Source organism: Sminthopsis crassicaudata, chromosome 2 (assembly GCF_048593235.1).
Source record: "Sminthopsis crassicaudata isolate SCR6 chromosome 2, ASM4859323v1, whole genome shotgun sequence".
In the NCBI taxonomy this organism is placed as follows: Eukaryota; Metazoa; Chordata; class Mammalia; order Dasyuromorphia; family Dasyuridae; genus Sminthopsis; species Sminthopsis crassicaudata.
The window spans coordinates 247996489-248015407 of record NC_133618.1 but is presented as its reverse complement, the minus strand read 5'-3'; positions in this window follow the sequence as shown (position 1 = coordinate 248015407).

Below are 18919 nucleotides of genomic sequence, written 5' to 3'. Positions count from 1 at the left end.
CTAGCCCCTAGTCCAACGATGTCTGTGCAGGTCTTTTTTTTCCCTTCCCTCAGAACAAACCTTTTCTGTCAAAATTCCAGATTCTCTTTGGCAGGTAAGTTGTGCTTCTAATCCTTGTGTGTTTTTGTTTTTGTTTTTGTTTTTGTTTTTAGTACAGCATTATTTTTGAGGCTGATTTAACTAGTTTGTATTGAGGTTAAAAGGGGAGCTTAGAAATTTGCATGTATCTTCTCTGCCATCTTGGCTCTGCCCCCTCCAATCACAATGATCTTTAAAAAAATACTGCTTCTTTCTTACAAGTTTGTTAACCAAATAAGGGACAAAGGTGAGCATAAAGTATAAAACAAACACTTTTGAACACTTGAAATTTAAACTATTTGGTGCAATTAAAATCAATGTTGTCAGTTACCATTTATTAAGCAATCACTAAGGACTATGCTAAGCAATAAAGATATGAATCAAGTCATGCTACAACTTTTAGGGAAATAAATCATAGTCTAAATGGGGAAAAAACAAACAATCAACTATTACAAACATGATACATAAAGTAATGAAGTAATTATTAAATAACCAATTATTGGAGAGATCCAGGTTTATTGCCTTTTAAACTAAATTTCTATCCTTGTTCCAAAATTTACCACATCTAGGTAGAGCTGTTGCCTCAATCAACTGGAGAACCTTGGGGGAAATTAAGTCTAAGGTGAATTGTGGCCCATTGTGTTCTATTCAGGCTTGGGTGGAGATAGATTATCTATCTAGATCAGAGCTCCTTAAGGATTTTCTACTCCTGACCCCTTTTTGCCTAAAGAAATTTTTGTGCTACCAAGTCTGGCTCTGAGCCAATGTGTTTTTGGCAGCATTTGTACATGCACAATGCAAAGGGTGCTTGTTAAGTGTTTAGAAGCAAGGCTACACTGAAGTCCTAGATATATTCATTTACCATTTTTTTCAAGACCCCTTACATTCAGTGACATGATCAATAATTTAAGAAGCTTTGCTCTAGATTGTCCTTGGCTGGGGGTGATCTGGAAGTAAATGCCATTATCAGTCAGATCCTGTAGCCCCTCATTAAAATATGTCTATCTCTCATTAAAATATACATTCCTTTAATTAACTCTTAACCAATCAATGTTGATTGCTTCCCTCAGGAATACCCACTCTTTCAAGGACATAAAACTGTTGAGTTGGTTACATGAAGGGTTTTTTGCATTTGAGAGAGCCACTGATCATTTTATAAATTATATAAATTATAAATTATCTGATTAATAATATGATTAATGATCCCAAAATCCTAAAACTATATCTCTGAAACTTTTCATATGTCACTTTTCAGAGTACTTTGAGAGGAAGGCACATTGATTAAGAGGTCTAGGAAAGGCTTTTGTGCATGAGATAAGTCGTTAACAGAGATGTGGAACAAACCAGAAAAACTAGAAAAGGAAATGGAAATAAAGCGGGGAAGGACAGTATACCAGTATTCATTTAGTTAATTAACATTTTTCATTTACATGTGCTAATGGTATCATGGATGGTAGAGTGATGTTGATATTAACATAACAATAGATAACTTTTGTATCATGTGTGGAATTTCAATTATTGCTCTTTACTTGTATTTGATCATATTTTATTTTATTTTATTTCTCTGTGGGTCAATGGCTCATAATAAATGGAAAGACTACTAGTAACAATTAGGAAATGTTTGTTGATCTCCAAGTATATATGTCATAGGATCTGTCTGAAGCCTATTCTCTTAGACTCTAGAACCAGAAATAAAAGAGTTCCTGCAAAATAAACAAGCAAGATGCCTGTTTGGAGGGTTTTTTAAAAAAAGTGTGTGGGGGCAGTATTCAAAAGAGATTTCATTATCTCTGGGAAAAATTCCAAAACTAAACCAGCAAAAAATAGAAGATATCAAAGTCAGAAATCATAATGGATGGGGTTTTAGTAGTCTTACAAATATTGGTTAGCGGTTTTTTGTTTGTTTGTTTATTTATTTATTTATTTATTTTTTGCTTTAAGCTTTAGCTGTAAGGCATTGAATAATATGGTCTAGAAAGAGACAATTACTAGGCAACTCCTGAAATCCAGTCAGGATATGACTTTACAAAAAATTTGACATTTTCTTAGCTATTACATAATGATAATAAATCAAACCAAAAAGAGAGACTAATCTGAATTCAAAGAAGCATTCTATTGTATCCAATGACAAAGAAAGGTATGAACCTCCATATATCATCATAAATCCACATCTCACTCTTCTCAATCATGCTGCTATTATGGGCAGAAACCACAGAACAATCCATCTTCACTTAAATCATTTCACTTTAGGCTTTTGACCATATCACAAGCTTCTTAAATTTCTCCTACTTACTTTTATTGATCAAGCAATCAACATGTGCATTGATTAGATTGCAATGGAAACACTTTCTTTCCCTTAGTGGGTGGGTGCTATAGATTCAAATATAAAATCTATATTCTCTCCAGCTGAGCTGATAGAAGTAGAGGGTCAAAATCAAATCCAAGTTGTACTCTTCAATTCTGTTCATTTATTCACTTATTATTTATTCACTTTTATTACATTCAAGGGAATTGTACTTACGGGATATTGTTTTATAAGAAAGGAATGGGAGGCACAATTTTTTTTGAGGAAATCAAGCTGCCTATACTATAATCATTTCTTCTAAGACCCGATGGATATAGATTTGCATTTTGATGATCTCTGAGAACAAATAAGGATGACTCTGAAATCACAGGCCCTGCTTTAAACAGTGTCCCTGCAACTACTACTAAAGGGAGCAGCTCCAGTGGAGAAAGATCCTACCATCCTTAGCACCTCTGAAACTAATTTCTGAACAAATCAAATGGTGAATCAAGTCCAAGACATCTAAATATAAGCACCTATTATACTACTAATCCTAACAGTTCAACATTAGAAAAGAGGATAATATTATCAGTAGAAATTATATGAACTATATATCATCATATATTTGCCATTACCCCCTAAGGACCATGGCATCATGCTATCTGGTTTGCAGCTGAAATCTCTTAGATCTGTTCTCTCTCATTGCAATGAGAGCTTTTAGAGAACAGGCTTTATTATTTTTTAATGTATTACTGAAGAAATAGAGGTAGAATTGAAATGACTTGCCTAGTCTCATATTTTCAGCTAATATCAGAAGTCTGGTTTGAATACACATCTTCACATAAATAGATTAGGGGAACAGAGGATAGTCTACCTCTCAGACCTGTGGAGGAAGAAGGAATTTATGACTAGAGAAGAACTAGAGATCATTATTGATCACAAAATAGAAGATTTTGATTATATCAAACTAAAAAGTTTCTGTACAAACAATACTAATTCAAACAAGATTAGAAGGGAAGTAACAAATTGGGAAAATATTTTTATAGTTAAAGGTTCTGATAAAGGTCTCATTTCCAAAATACATAGAGAATTGATCCTAATTTATAAGAAATCAAACCATTTGATAAATGATCAAATAATATAAACAGACAATTCTCAGATGATTGAATTGAAATTATATCCACTCATATGAAAGTGTTCCAAATCACTACTGATCAGAGAAATGCAAATTAAGACAACTCTGAGATATCACTAAACACCTATCAGATTGGCTAAGATGACAGGAACAAATAATGATGAATGTTGGAGGAGACTAATACATTGTTGGTGGAGTTGTGAAAGAATCCGGCCATTTTGGAGAGCAATCTGGAACTATGCCCAAAAAGTTATCAAACTGCAGTTTTTGATCCAGCAGTGCTACTACTGGGCTTATATCCCAAAGAAATACTAAAGAAGGGAAAGGGACCTGTGTGTGCCAAAATATTTATAGCAGCTCTTTTCGTAATGACAAGAAACTGGAAGATGAATGGATCTCCATCAATTGGAGAATGGTTTGGTAAATTATGGTATATGAAGGCTATGGAATATTATTGCTCTGTAAGAAATGACCAGCAGGATTAATTCAGAAAGGCTTGGAGAGACTTGCATGAACTGATGCTGAGTGAAATAAGCAGAACCAGAAGATCACTATGCAGTTAAACAACAATACTGTATGAAGATGTATTCTGATGGAAGTGGATATCTTCAACATAAAGAAGATCCAACTCACTTCCAGCTGATCAGTGATGGACAGAAACAACTACACCCAGAGAAGGAACACTGGGAATTGCATGTAAAATATTAGCACTACTGTCTATCTACCCAGGTTACTTATACCTTCGGACTGCAATACTTAACGTGCAACAAGAAAATTAGATTTACACACATATATAATGTTATAAAAATTACTCATGCATATATACTGTCAAAAATGTATAATTATAAAATTAATAAAAAATGAATACACATCTTCTTAACTCAAGATCCAGTACTCTATTTACTGTGTTACTGAGCTTTTGAAAGAGAATCTATTGCAAGCATGAGGAAAAGGTATCAGCAAAAGCAAGGACAAAATAAAATGCCGGGTGGAGAGCAATCAAGTGTAAGAATACAATTCATATGAAGGGAAATCACTTGATAAAGGTCTAAAAAATAAGAAGGATTTAGATTGGCTAGGATCTTAAATGCCCAAATCAGGCATTCATTTATTATTTGATAAGCTATAGGACTCTGCTGAAAGTTTTTTTTTTTTTGAGAAGATGAATGGCAGGATCACTAAAAGGATCATGTTTTTATATATAATTCAGAATACATATACCTTAAAAGATATGAAGGGTAGTCTTTTGATTATGTAGCAACCCTGATATTACTCCATGATTCCTTTTGACTTAAGGATCCTGAGGAAATTTTAGGGACATATATCACAAAATCTTTCTGTCATGTGCTCCTACCCAGAGAAACTTTGGAAACTTTAATATCTGGTTCATTTTGCTTCTACCAAAATTTTCTCAGCTCCCCTTACAAACTCTGAGTTTAATTAAAATATTAAACATAGTAGTAAATGTTTATATAATCAAGAAATAGAAATGACTTGTACCCAAGCTTGTAGATAGTAAATAAAACTACTTATAGAGAACTACATCACCTTTACAAATTGTAGCACTAACCCTATCTTGTTTGAAATGACCAGAGTTTTAACTTCACTTTCCTCTCCATTCCCTCTGATCTATACATAATTCAGATCTCAGGCTGTCAATAAATGAGACAGCATAGGTTTACTCATCCTCGAATAATCTCTGTGCTGTATTATTTCTTGAGTCTGACCCTACCTCTAGTCCTTGGCTCTATAATTTTCTCAATATACTACCTTCTTCCCCTTCAGCATATTATCACTCTTTTACTGAGTAAAATGTACTCACTTGGAGCAACCTTCATCCTCTAGAGATAAACTGGATATAATAATGTCTAGCAAAGATATTTTTCAATGTTCACAAGACTCTCTGTTTCTTATTTGGCACCAGTTTCTTTGCTTCAGAGGTCAAAGAGATACAACACAAACCTCTCTCCAGTTCTTCATGAATTTTGATAACTGATCTATCCTCTGCTTCCTCTCCAGGTGCTCCAGATGTAGCAAAACTTTCTCTAATTCTATGTTCCACTTCATGTCTCCATCTGGTATCTGCTTCCTCTCATGTCATTCACTGACACCAGGTCAGGAAGATATTTGTCTTGCCTGTTTCCCCAGTATAGTCTTTTTGATCCTTTCCCTATGGAATAACTTCTCTTTGGCATGTATCTTAGAAAGTACACTTTTCTTCCTCATGAATGTATTCTCTTTCTCAATGGTGAGCCCCTTGTATTAGGTTAAATAATTAAATGTCCTAAATATTTCTATTTATGTTTTCCTTAAGAAGCCATTTTACCCTGGAAATTTAAAAATATCATCCAGAATTATCCTATGTCATTAAATGCTTCTTACTGATTTGTAACATTATATGAATCAACATACTAAAGGGTAGCAACTCAGTGTAGTTGGTAGATTTCTGTGGTTAAGAGAAGCAAAGAAAAATAAAGGACTCTTCTTTGACCTTAGAATCCCTCCTCCTTCTATACCCCCTCTTGCTTTGTCCCCCTGGCTCACTCTGTTATTTACATCCCTCTGAGTTTGATAATTGTGTGAAATTGCATGAAATGTGCAGTGCATTTGATTAGCTGGGCCTGCGGCTATCGATAGGTACAGTATATATACCTATTTGAATTTAATGATTTCTGCAGTTAAGCTAGCTTGTGCTAGAGGGAATATACGATCACTAAGGTGAAGGCAGCAATTTACCAAGCAACCTGCTCTTACTCTACCTTTCTCTACTTCCAGGTACTCTGATAGCCTGCACTTAGTGATATTTAATTGGTGGGGGAAGCTTTTTAAACAATTAAATTCTATTCATAATAATAACTCACATTTATGTAATGGTTTATGGTTATCAAAGAGTTACTTTCACACTACCCTTGTAATGTGGGTAGCATATTCTTGTCCCCATTTTAGAGATAAGGAAATTGTAGTGAAGAGAGATGGAATTTAGTCACACAGCTAGTCACGTTATTTATAAATACATAACAACATATATCTAAATTTTGTTGATATCATTGTTTATATTTCCTTCATTTCTTTGTGCTATCTCTAGAGACCTATCATTCTTTTTTACAGTGATTTTTTTTAAAAGAAAGAAGAATAAACACACTAATGGAATCTGACAACATATGAAAATTTAGAAACCTATAGTCTTTTACTCCATAAAATCAAGAGATAAAGAACCCCTTTTTAATCTCTTCTTTAGGACATTCGCTCATTATAATTATACATTGTCCAGTTAAAATATTTTTAATGTTGTATTGTTGTAGTCATTCTGTATATTGTTTTCCTTATTTTGCTTATTTCACTTTGTAAAGGTTCATAAAATTTTTCCTGTATATATCTCATTTTTAATATTCATCATTTCCAAAAATATAGTAATATTCAATTATATTGATCTTCCACAACTTAACTAGCCACTTCATGAACTGATGAGTATCTGCTTTGTTTCTAATTCTTTGCTAGTACTCTTATAAATTTTTGCTGTTATAAATATTTTGATGTATAATAGATCTTTCTTCTACCTTTGACACCTTTAGTCTATATAACTAGGATTAGGGCATCTGAACCAGAGAATAAATCAAAAATCTATTAATCAAAGAGTTTTTTAATCTATGAAGACTTATTTAAGTGCACTCTAAAGGACAAAGGACTATGAATGACATAGGGTACAAATGGTTGCATTTGAAACATTATTAAGCCTTAAAAATTCCTGTCCTACCTGTATGTGCCAAAATGTTTATAGCAGCCCTTTTTGTAGTGGCTAGAAACTGGAAAATGAATGAATGCCTATCAATTGGAGAATGGTTGGGTAAATTATGGTATATGAATGTTATGGAATATTATTGCTTGGTAAGAAATGACCAGCAGTATGAATACAGAGAGACTTGGAGAAATTCATATGAACTGATGCTGAGTGAAATGAGCAGAACCAGGAGATCATTATACACTTCAACAACAATACTATATGAGTATATATTCTGATGGAAGTGGATATCTTTAACAAAGAAAAATCTAATTCACTTCCAATTAATAAATGATGGATAGAATCAGCTACACCCAGAGAAGGAATACTGGGAAATGAGTGTAAATTGTTTTCATATTTGTTTTTCTTCCCAGGTTATTTTTACCTTCTGAATCCAATTCTTCCAGTGCAACAAGAAATTTGTTTCTGCACACATATATTATATCTAGGATATACGATAACATATTTAACATGTATGGTACTGCCTGCCATCTAGGGGAAGGGGTGGAGGGAAGGAGGGGAAAATTTAGAACAGAAGTGAGTGCAAGGGATAATGTTGTAAAAAATTACTCATGCACATGTACTGTCAAAAAAAAGTTATAAAATTAATTTTAAAAATTTTCTGTACCAAAAAAATCCTATCCTCTGTATACATTTCATTATTTTAGATCACTTTCTTATTTTAATTGAAAACAAAGCCCTTTCATTTTAGCAAGCAAGTTCATTATCTGTTATAAAATGTGCTTCTCTGACGTGTGTGTGTGTTCATAGGGGATATTACTTTTCTCTTAAGTTGTATGTATTACTCAGGGACCATATACAAAGCTATGTTCAGTGTTATTTCATGAATTTAATTTTAATTATTCATAAGTCTTCTAATCAACGTTTCTAGTCTGTAACACACTTAATTTACGGTCTACATTTCAATATGTAAATTAAACTGTAAAAAAAATGGCTTCTGTGATAACACATACAGATCTATTACACGAAGAATTTGCTGATTCCTTGGTGAATCCCTACTGAATTTCCATAGCACTTACATAAAGTGACTATAATTATATTGGATATTACATGAAATCTTTTGAGAGCTCTAGTATATAGAGCTTCACTAGAGAAAAAAATATGTCAGATAAATAGAGTATTAGTTAACATTTTCACCCCTCCTGATGCAATATACCTTCAGTGGATCATTTTTTTTATTCATTTCCTTTAATGGTCCCTTTTCTTTCCTTTTTTTTCTTTCTTTCTTTTCTTTTTCTTTACATTAGCTTCTTTTACAGAAAATTCATTCTTGACATGAAAAAGAAAAGAAATAGCACAGTGATGTTAAGGTTTTAGATAAATTAGAAGAGATTCTAAAATATAGATAAGAATGAAGTGTGAGACTTCTGAATACATTAATACATTTTCTTTATTAAATGATATTTACAATGAGCTTTCCCTAACCCCAACAGACTTCACATTAAACATTATTTGCAATTCTTTTGTGTATGTTTCAGGTAATATTTTGCATTTTTGTGCATGTATCATGTTTCCCCTATTATATGGTAAGCTCCACAATATGTATTTTCCCTTTTGCTTTTTTCTAATGAGTTTTGATTCTCCTAAGAGTTTTATATTCCATGATTCATAGACCCATAATATTATTGAAAGAATATTCATACTTAAGAGAAAAATTTTGATATCATTAAAAAGCAGCTTAGGAATGATCTAAATTATATGCAGTTTCCTAACATAATCTAATTTATTATTTTCTTTCTATTTGATTCTAGATCCAAATTTTTGTTTATTTGCAATGACTATAAAATATGTGAACTGATGAACTTACTCCATTTATTTTATTAAATAAAGTATTATTTTATGATCAACAAGGTAAAGGAACAAGGTCTTTCATTTTTCTACCATATATTTTATATTCAGTTGGTTGACCTAAGATATGGTATAGAAAATTACTTGATGTGACCAAAAAGTTGAAGACTAGACATTTTATTAGATGTTAATAAACTCTCAAACCACTCCAAAACAAGAGTTATACACAAAAATTAAAGCAATTCCAGCTGGAAATGTCTAGGAAATGAAGCACTTTAATGAGCAATAATCTAAAGAATTAACTATGGAGAATAACACAATTTCAAATTACTGTGCAGTCATATTAACCTCTTTGTGACCCTATTTGAGGTTTTCTAAACAAAAATACTGGAGTTGTTTGCTGTTTCCTTCTCCAGATCTGGTCATATATCTATTGAGCCTTTTTGCCTTTTTACCATTATGATCTTCATTATGCTGGAAAATAATTATCAACTTCAATTTTCTTTCATGAAGTTGGGGTCATGCAGAAAACAAAAAGAAATATAAAGAATCAAATTCTTCATCCAGCTGCTATTACTATCCTCATCTCCTAAGAGGTTGGAGATGGGGAGGTAGACCCCAGTATATCTGTGTTGGAAATACAGGTTACACAAGTGGGAAAGATAGACTGCTAATGTCATTAATTACACATGCTCCTCAAGATTCCCACCACTGGGGAAGAGAGAAGAAAGAAGAATCACAATCAAAGAGCAAGTAACCCATAGAATCAGCAAGAGAGTTTGACCTAGGTAAAAATGGAAGGGACCCAGAAGACTAGAATTGTTCATATTTCTATCATCCATTTGACATTACATTCTCCTAAAGAAAGTAGGAAGACCTGGATTCAGAGAGTAGTGCTGGAGCCTGCCATCTTGAAGGATTCCCTCAACATCAACCAAAGGCTATACCTACTCTAAGCCTACCCATAGGCTTTCTCTAATCCTTGGAAGAGAATTGAGTTGAACTTGCTTTTCTCATTCCATTGTTCCTAGAATTGGGGATTATTAAACTTCAAAGAGTGAGAGAATGAAATAAAAGACATGGAGAGAAAAAAAGAGATAGAAAAAAAGCAAGAGGGAAAGGGAAGGAAGAAGGGAGATAGGGAGAGAAAAACATGAAGAAGGAAAACCAAAAATATGGAAAAGGCTATACAGATAAGAAAATATTACACACTGTAAACACAGAAAACATAAGGAAGATAAGACAAGTAAAGGTCAAAGGTAATTAAAAAGTACAAATACCCCAAATTTAATAATGAGTCCCTTGACTCTCCTTTGATGTGTCCTTGTTTTATCCACAAGAGCATTTATATATCAACAATTAAAGCCCTCAATAGCCAACCTCTTGGCTAAGTAGAGGAGGAAACTAGGGTTCAGAAAGGGTAAGTGCACCCTAACTAGAAAGGACAGTACTAGAGGAGGATAATCAAGTCAACACGTAATGAACTTTCAATGGGGAAAATTTTGTTTTGAAAAATTATAACTCTCTTAATGTTTTCTTTGAGGAAATTAAAAACTATTTAATGAAATAAAATTCTAAGTCATCTAACTTCCACAGAATAGAAGGGTCAGTTAGTTTATCTGCTTTATAAAATTCCTGCCCAGTGCTCCAGTAATCCCAAAGAAAACTTTTCCATTGTTGACAGTACATAAGCTAGGTGTTCCACACTCCTGGCCCAGGTAGGGAAAAAAAAACATTCAAATGGTACTTGGAAAAAGAAAAGAAACAAAACTAATAAGAAAACACATTTAAAAATAAAAATGAAACCTAATAACTGGAGATTGAGTGCTAATTTTAACTCCATCTAGCATCATAACCAATCCTATGTTACTGAAATGCCAAATATACTAGTTACCCAGATTAAAAACTGGCAAAGCCCCAGTACAGCTCAGGGTATTGATATGATTTGAGACCACTCATTATATCTAGGGCCTTATCAAAGGCTCTGAAGCTATCCTTTCCTCTATAGTGTACTAACAACAACAGAGAACCAAATCTCAAATCTCTAATTTGCTTTTTCATACATCTTTCTCAGCTATACACCATTCTTTAGTAAAACTGTCCCCAGGATAATAGAATTCAGTCCTTATACAGCCTTCCTCAAGTTATGTGGAAAAATATAAAGGAAAAACTTTTCCCTGGTTGAAACGGTTGTGTTATTATGCTATGTGGTCAGTCAGAGGTGTAAGAGAGAAAACTGGAATAAGTATGTGGATGTGTGTGTTGGGGTAGTGGGGAGGGGACTCCACTATGGTAGAATAAAACATATAACTGCAGCTAATTAAATCAGCCCTGAGTTGCTTTGGTAGAGGCTAAGTCTAATGAAACATGAATTGTCTAATGTGATTGGAGACAAGATGGGTTTGAAGTCAAGCCCTCAAGAAAACCATCAGGTTTAACAAGGAAAGAAAAATAACTCCTTTTATTTCTCAGGAAGAAGAGAACTTATAGGAGTATGAAAAAGGAATAGATAATCAGAATTCTTGTTTCAGTAATAGGATAGAATAGGATGAGTGTGTGTGTGTGTGTGTGTGTGTGTGTGTGTGTGTGTGTGTGTGTGTGAAGAAGGGACAGGATAATTGCTAGTAGTAATTAACTGCACAATAGGGTCAAAAGACAATAATTATTATCAAACAATATCACCTATTATCTGAAGAAATTCTTATTTTAAGAGTGAAGCATGAAAGAAAAAGGGGGGCAAAGGGCAATATCTAAAAGGCAATGACACTTTAGAGATTTAAAGTTCATAAGTAATACAGATATTAAAGAAGGACACAATTTGTGTGAGTCAAGAATCAAAGAATAAAATTTTAGAACGAAGGAAAAAGGGAGAGTACATAATAAAGACAATGAAAAATAGAACTTAAAAAAAGCTAATCAGCAAAGTTGGGATACAGAAATTAAAGAACAATGTGTATGACAATCATGAATCAAATAATAAAAATTTAGAATTGAGAAAAAGGGATGATAAATAAAAAAGAGAATGAGGGAAAGAAATATATTTTCAGAGATAAATGGTACAGAAAATAAAATTTAAAAAACCTTGAGAGAAACCAAGATGACAGAGAGAAACCAGAAAGTCATCTGAACTCTCCCCAGTTTTTCTTGAAAACAATATTAAATCAAACCTCTAAAAGAATTCTTGAACAAGAGAATTGCTAAATATGTACTGAAATAATTTTTCAACCCAATTACTTAGAAAGATTTCAGGAAAACTCTGACTCTTGGGTAACAGGAGAGTGCAGTCCAAAGCAGATTGTGTCTAAGGAAAGATTGTAGGAGCATTTTAGCCACAATTCAGATCAATAACTGAGACCCCAGGGAATGGATTCAGCAAGTCAGTGGAACAGTATGCCAATTGTGAGTCCTCCAGTCAAAGTGTGGAAGGCAAATTGCCATTCTTTGAACTCAGGGCACAACAGGATATGACTTGCTGTTGGCAAGACATCAGCTCCAGAAGTCCTGGCATAGAAGATCATTTACCAAACCCTTAGTTCATACTGTAAGTTGTTGGAGCAGCACCCACTATTTCCCAGGTGAAAATTTCAATTTAAAAAATGAGGGAGAGAAAAACATAGAGAGAGAGACAGTGACACAGATGAAAGGAGACACAGAGAGACAGACAGAGAGAAAGACAGAGGCAGAGACATAGAGATAGACAGAGAGACAGAAAAAGAGAGAGAGAGACAGAGAGAGGGAGGAGGGAGAGAGGAGGGAAGGGAAAGGAGGAAGAAGGGAGAGAATACTAGTCATAGAAAACTGGTGACAGGTAAGATCAAAATACAAACTCAGAAGAAGATAGCAATATTGAAATGTCTGTATGCAAAGCCTCAAGGGGAAATATGAATTGGTCTCAAGTCCAAAAAGTCCTCCTGGTAGAATTTTAAAAGGATGTTAAATCATCAAGTAAGAGAGGTAGAAGAAAAATTGGGGGCACAGAAATGAGAGTTATGCAGAAGAATTTTGAAAATAGTGTGAACATCCTGTGGGGAAAGCACAAAAACTGCTTTAAATTTATTCTTTAAAAATGTAATTGGCTAAATTAGGGGAATAAATTCATAGAAGGAAATAATTCCTTTAAAAGTAGAATTGGCCAAATAGAAAAAGAGTTATAAAAGTTAAGTGAAGAACATAAATCTTTAAAAATTGGTATTGGGCAAATGGAAGTTAGTGAAATAATAAAACATTAAGGATCAGTCAAACAAACAAACAAAAAATCAATCAGAATAAGAAAAAGAAAACAATGTAAAATGCCTCATTGGAAAAAAAAACTGACTTGGAAAATCAGTATAGGAGAGGTAATTTAAGAGTTAGTAGACTATTTGAAAACTATGATTAAAAAAGGAGTCTGGATATCATATTTCTAGAAATTGGCAAGGAAAGTTCCCCTTATAAACTAGGACTAGAGATCAAAATGTCATTGAAAGAATCCACTTATTACCTACTAAAAGAGACTCCAAAACAAAAACTCCAAAGGATATTGTAAATTATTACATCAAAGAGAAAATATTGCAAGTGGACTTAAAAACAAAGAGTCAAAGACAGGACATTAAAGAATCAGTGGGCTTCGAATATGATGTTCCAGAAGACAAATTAACTTGGGAACAATTTGAATTTTAGATGGAACAGGAACAAAAATGCATATAATTAAAATATATAAAGAAAGAAACTACATCTTGCTAAAAGGTTCCATAAATATTAATGTACCAGCATTTATAAACATTTATATAACAATTGGTAATGCATTCAAATTCTTAGAGGAGTAGGAAACTTAGCTACAGAAGAAATAGACCACAAACTCTACCTGTCACAACTAGATAAATTTAACCACAAAATAAACAAGAAAGAAGTTTAGAAGGTAAATGGAATTTAATTTAGACATAATAGACCTCTCGAGAAAATTGACTAGAGATAGAAAGGTATATACCTTTTTTCTCAGTGGAATAGGGCACATACACATAATTCAAAATATATTAGGCCACAAACCCTCAAAATCAAATTAAGAAGGATAGAAATATAAAAAGCATCATTTTCAGATCACAATGCTATATAAAATTATATGCAATAAAGAGTCAGAGAAAGATAGACTATAAACTAATTAAGAAATAGATAATTTAATCTTAAAGAATGAATGGTTCAAACAACAAATTACAGAAACAATTTATTACTTTGTCCAAGAGAATGACAATAATGAAACAACATGAAAATTTATAGGATAGGGAAAATTTATGTATCTAAATGCTTATGTGCATAAAAAATAGAGAAAGAGCAGATCAATGAATTGGCATGCAATGAAAAAAGTGAGAAAAAAGAATGAAATTAAAAGCTGTCAATTAAATATCAAATTAGAAATTCTGAAAATCAAAAGAATTTGAAAAAAAGAAAATGATTGAGCTAATAAATAAAACTAATAGCTGCTTTTATGGGAATATGCCCTAATTAGATTTTTAAAAAAAGAAGAAAAAAACAAAATTACCAATCTTAAATATGAAAAGAGTAGATTTACCAATAATGAAGAATAAGTTAAAGCAAAAGTTAGGAACTATTTTACCCAACTGTATGCAATAAATCTGACAATCTAAGTGAAATGAATGAAAATTACAAAATTATAAATCACTCAGCTTAACGGACAAAGAAATAAAATACTTATGTTACCACCTTTTTAATGAAAAAAAAAAGGGATTTAACAATACATTTAGAAAAAAAAATTTTCAAGGCCACATTAAAAGTGAATTCTACCAATTCATCTAGCAATTCTACTAATAGTTAAAGAATAATTATTACATATTATGTAATAACATTACATAAAGGATATAGGGGAAAAATAAGTAAAGAAGCCCTGCCAAATTCCTTTGGTGACAAAAACACAGTGCTTATACTTAAAGTAGGAAGAGCCAAAACAGAAAAAGAAAAATACAGACCAATTTCACTGATAAATATTGAGGCAATTTTTAAAAATAAAATATTACCTAAAGATTATAGAAATTTACCAGGATAATATACTAGGTCTAGGTGAGATTTATACCATGAATGCAGTTCTTGTTCAAGATTTGGAAAAAAATATCAACATAATTTACCACATCAGTACCAAGACCAACAGAAATCATATAATTATCTCAATAGATGCAGAAAGAGCTTTGGACAAAATGTAGCTCTAATTCTTATTAAAAAGAACAGCAAACATAGGAATAAATGGAGCTTTCCTTAAAATTCTAAGTAGTATCTATTTAAAATTATCAACAATGCAATGGTGATAAGCCCGAAACCGTTTCCCCCCCCCAAAAAAAAAAATAAAAAATAAAAAAAAAGGAGGTAAACAAGGAAGCTGGTTGTTACTATTATACAATATTAAATAGAAAATTTTAGCTTTAGCATAACTATCACTCTTGCAAATGATATGATGGTATACTTTAAAAACTACTTGAAAAATTAACAACATCCACAAAGCTTCAGTGTATAATATAAATCCATATAAATCATCAGTACTTCTAACATATTACCAACAAAGTCCAGCAACAAGATATAGAAAGAGAAATCCCATTTCAAATAATGGTAGACAATATGAAATACTTAGGCATCTACCTGCTAAGACAAACCTAGGAACTATATGGACACAATTGCAAAACATTTTTTATTCAGATAAAGTCAGATCTAAATAATTAGAAAAATAGCAATTGTTCATAATTAGCCAAATCTAAAATACTTAAAATGATTACACCTAAGTTAATTTACTTATTCAATGAGAAAACAACCAAAATATGAAAACATATTTCATAGAACTAGAAAAAAACCCAAAAAATTGACTGGGAAACAAAAGGTCAGGAATATTAATTAATGGGAAAAAATGTAAAGGAATGTAACCTAACTGTACCAAGTTTAAAACTATATTATAAATCAGCAACCATTTAAGCTTTTTGGTATTGGCCAAGAAATACAATGTATTATTGGTGGAGTTGTGAACTGATTGTCATTCAAGGCAGCATTTTGAAACTATACTCAGATGCCACGCTATCCCCAGAAGATAATCCAGTATGATCCTTTGATTTAGCAACAGGTTTGTGTTCCAAAGATATAAAAAGTGGAAAGGACCTACATGTACAAACATATTTACAGCAGCTCTTTTTATGGTAGCAAAGAATTGGAAATTAAGGGAATGTTCATCAATTGGAGAATGGCTAGACAAGTTGTAGTATATGGATATATAATATAAGAAGCAATGTACAGCTTGATTTAAGAAAAAACTGGAAAGATTTATATGAATTTATGTTGAGTGAAAAGAAAAACCAAGAAAACATTATGCACAATAACAGTAACACTGTGCAATACTATTGCACTCAACTATTATTGACTCAGCTTTTCTCAACCAAACAGTGATCTAAGGCAATTTCACATGATTTGTGATGGAAAATGCTATCTATATTCAGAGAAAGAACTATGGAGTCTGAATGCAGATTGCAGCATATAATTTTAATTTTTGTGGCTCTTTCCTTTTATTCTGTTTCTTTTTTTTCACAATGTGATTAATATAGAAATACTTTTCCATGATTTCGACGATTGTATATATCAAAGTTTCCTATATCAAAGGGTTTGTCTTCTTGACAGGGGGATGACTGGAACACAAAAAAGGAAGTACAAAAGTTCAGAACTCATAATTTCATGAAATGTATGCTGAAAACTATTTTTGTTGGAAAGAGTCACGTTCCTCAGAATTGGTCAGCATATAATAACTCTTCTGTAACCTGGGCAATCAATATTTCTGTAGATATTCCTGCATTTCATTTAGATTATCAAATTTATTGGCATATATTTGGGCAAAAATAATTTCTAATAATTGATTTACTTTCTTCTTCATTGGTAAAAAGTATTCTTTTTTATTTTTTTATTAAATTTATAATTATAACATTTTTTGACAGTACATATGCATAGGTAATTTTTTACAACATTATCCCTTGTACTCCTTTCTGTTCCGAATTTTCCCCTCGTTCCCTCCACCCCCTCCACTAGATGGCTGCCATTCCCATACATATTAAATATATTATAGTATATCCTAGGTATATATGTGTATATATATATATGTATATATATAGTATATCCTAGGTATATATGTATATATATATATATATATATATATATATATATATATATATATATATATATATATATATATATATATATATATATATATGTACAGAACGGAATTTTGTTATTGTTGTTATTGCTACAAATGAAGAATTGGGTTTGGAAGGTAAAAATAACCTGGGGAGAAAAAAAATGCTAACAGTTTACACTCATTTCCCAGTGTTTCTTCTCTGGGTATAGCTAATTCTGTCCATCATTGATCAACTGGAATTGGATTAGCTCTTCTCTATGTTGAAGATATCCACTTCCATCAGAATACATCCTCACATAATATTGTTGTTGAAGTGTATAATGATCTAGTTCTATCATTTCACTCAGCATCAGTTGATGTACGTCTCTCCAAGCCTCTCTGTATTCATCCTGCTGGTCATTTCTTACAGAACAGTGATATTCCATAACATTCATATACCATAATGTACCCAACCATTCTCCAATCGATGGGGATCCATTCATTTTCCAGTTTCTAGCCACTACAAAAAGGGCTGCACAAACATTTTGGTGCATACAGGTCCCTTCCCTTCTTTAGTATTTCCTTGGGATATAAGCCCAGTAGTAGCACTGCTTGATCAAAAGGTATCCACAGTTTTATAACTTTTTGGGCATAATTCCAGATTTCTCTCCAGAATGATTGGATTCTTTTACAACTCCACCAACAATGCATCAGTGTCTCAGTTTTCCCACATCCCCTCCAACATTCATCATCATTTGTTGCTGTCATCTTAGCCAATCTGACAGGAGTGTAACAACAACTTCTTGGACTTGTCTTAATTTGCATTTCTCTGATCAGTAGTGATTTGGAACACTCTTTCATGTGAGTGGAAATAGTTTCAATTTCATCATCTGAGAATTGTCTATTCATATCCTTTGACCATTTATCAATTGGAGAATGGCTTGATTTCTTATAAATTAGAGTCAATTCTCTGTATATTTTGAAGATGAGACCTTTATTAGAACCTTTAATTGTAAAAATGTTTTCCCAATTTGTTACTTCCCTTCTAATCTTGTTTGCATTAGTTTTTTTTTTTTTTCTTTTTGTACAAAGCTTTTTAATTTGGTGTAATCAAAAATTTCTATTTTGTGATCAATAATGATCTCTGGTTCTCCTTTGGTCACAAATTCCTTCCTCTTCCACAAGTCTGAGAGGTAAACTACTTTATGTTCCTCTAATTTATTTATGATCTCATTCTTTATGCCTAAATCATGGACCCATTTTGATCTTATCTTAGTATGTAGTGTTAAGTGTGGGTCCATGCTTAGTTTCTGCCATACTAATTACCAGTTTTTCAAGCAGTTTTTGCATAGTGAATTCTTATCCCCAAAGTTGGGATCTTTGGGTTTGTCAAACACTAGAATGCTATTTTTATTCACTATCTTGCCCTTGAACCTCACCTATTCCACTGATCAACTAATCTATTTCTTAGCCAATACCAAATGGTTTTAGTGACTGCTGCTTTATAATATAGTTCTAGATCAGGTACAGTCAGGCATGTACCTGATGTACAGCATACATTTCATTAATTCCCTTGAAATTCTCGACCTTTGGTTCTTCCATATGAATTTTGTTGTTATTTTTTCTAGGTCATTAAAATAGTTTCTTGGGAGTCTGATTGGTATAGCACTAAATAAATAGATGAGTTTAAGGAGTATTGTCATCTTT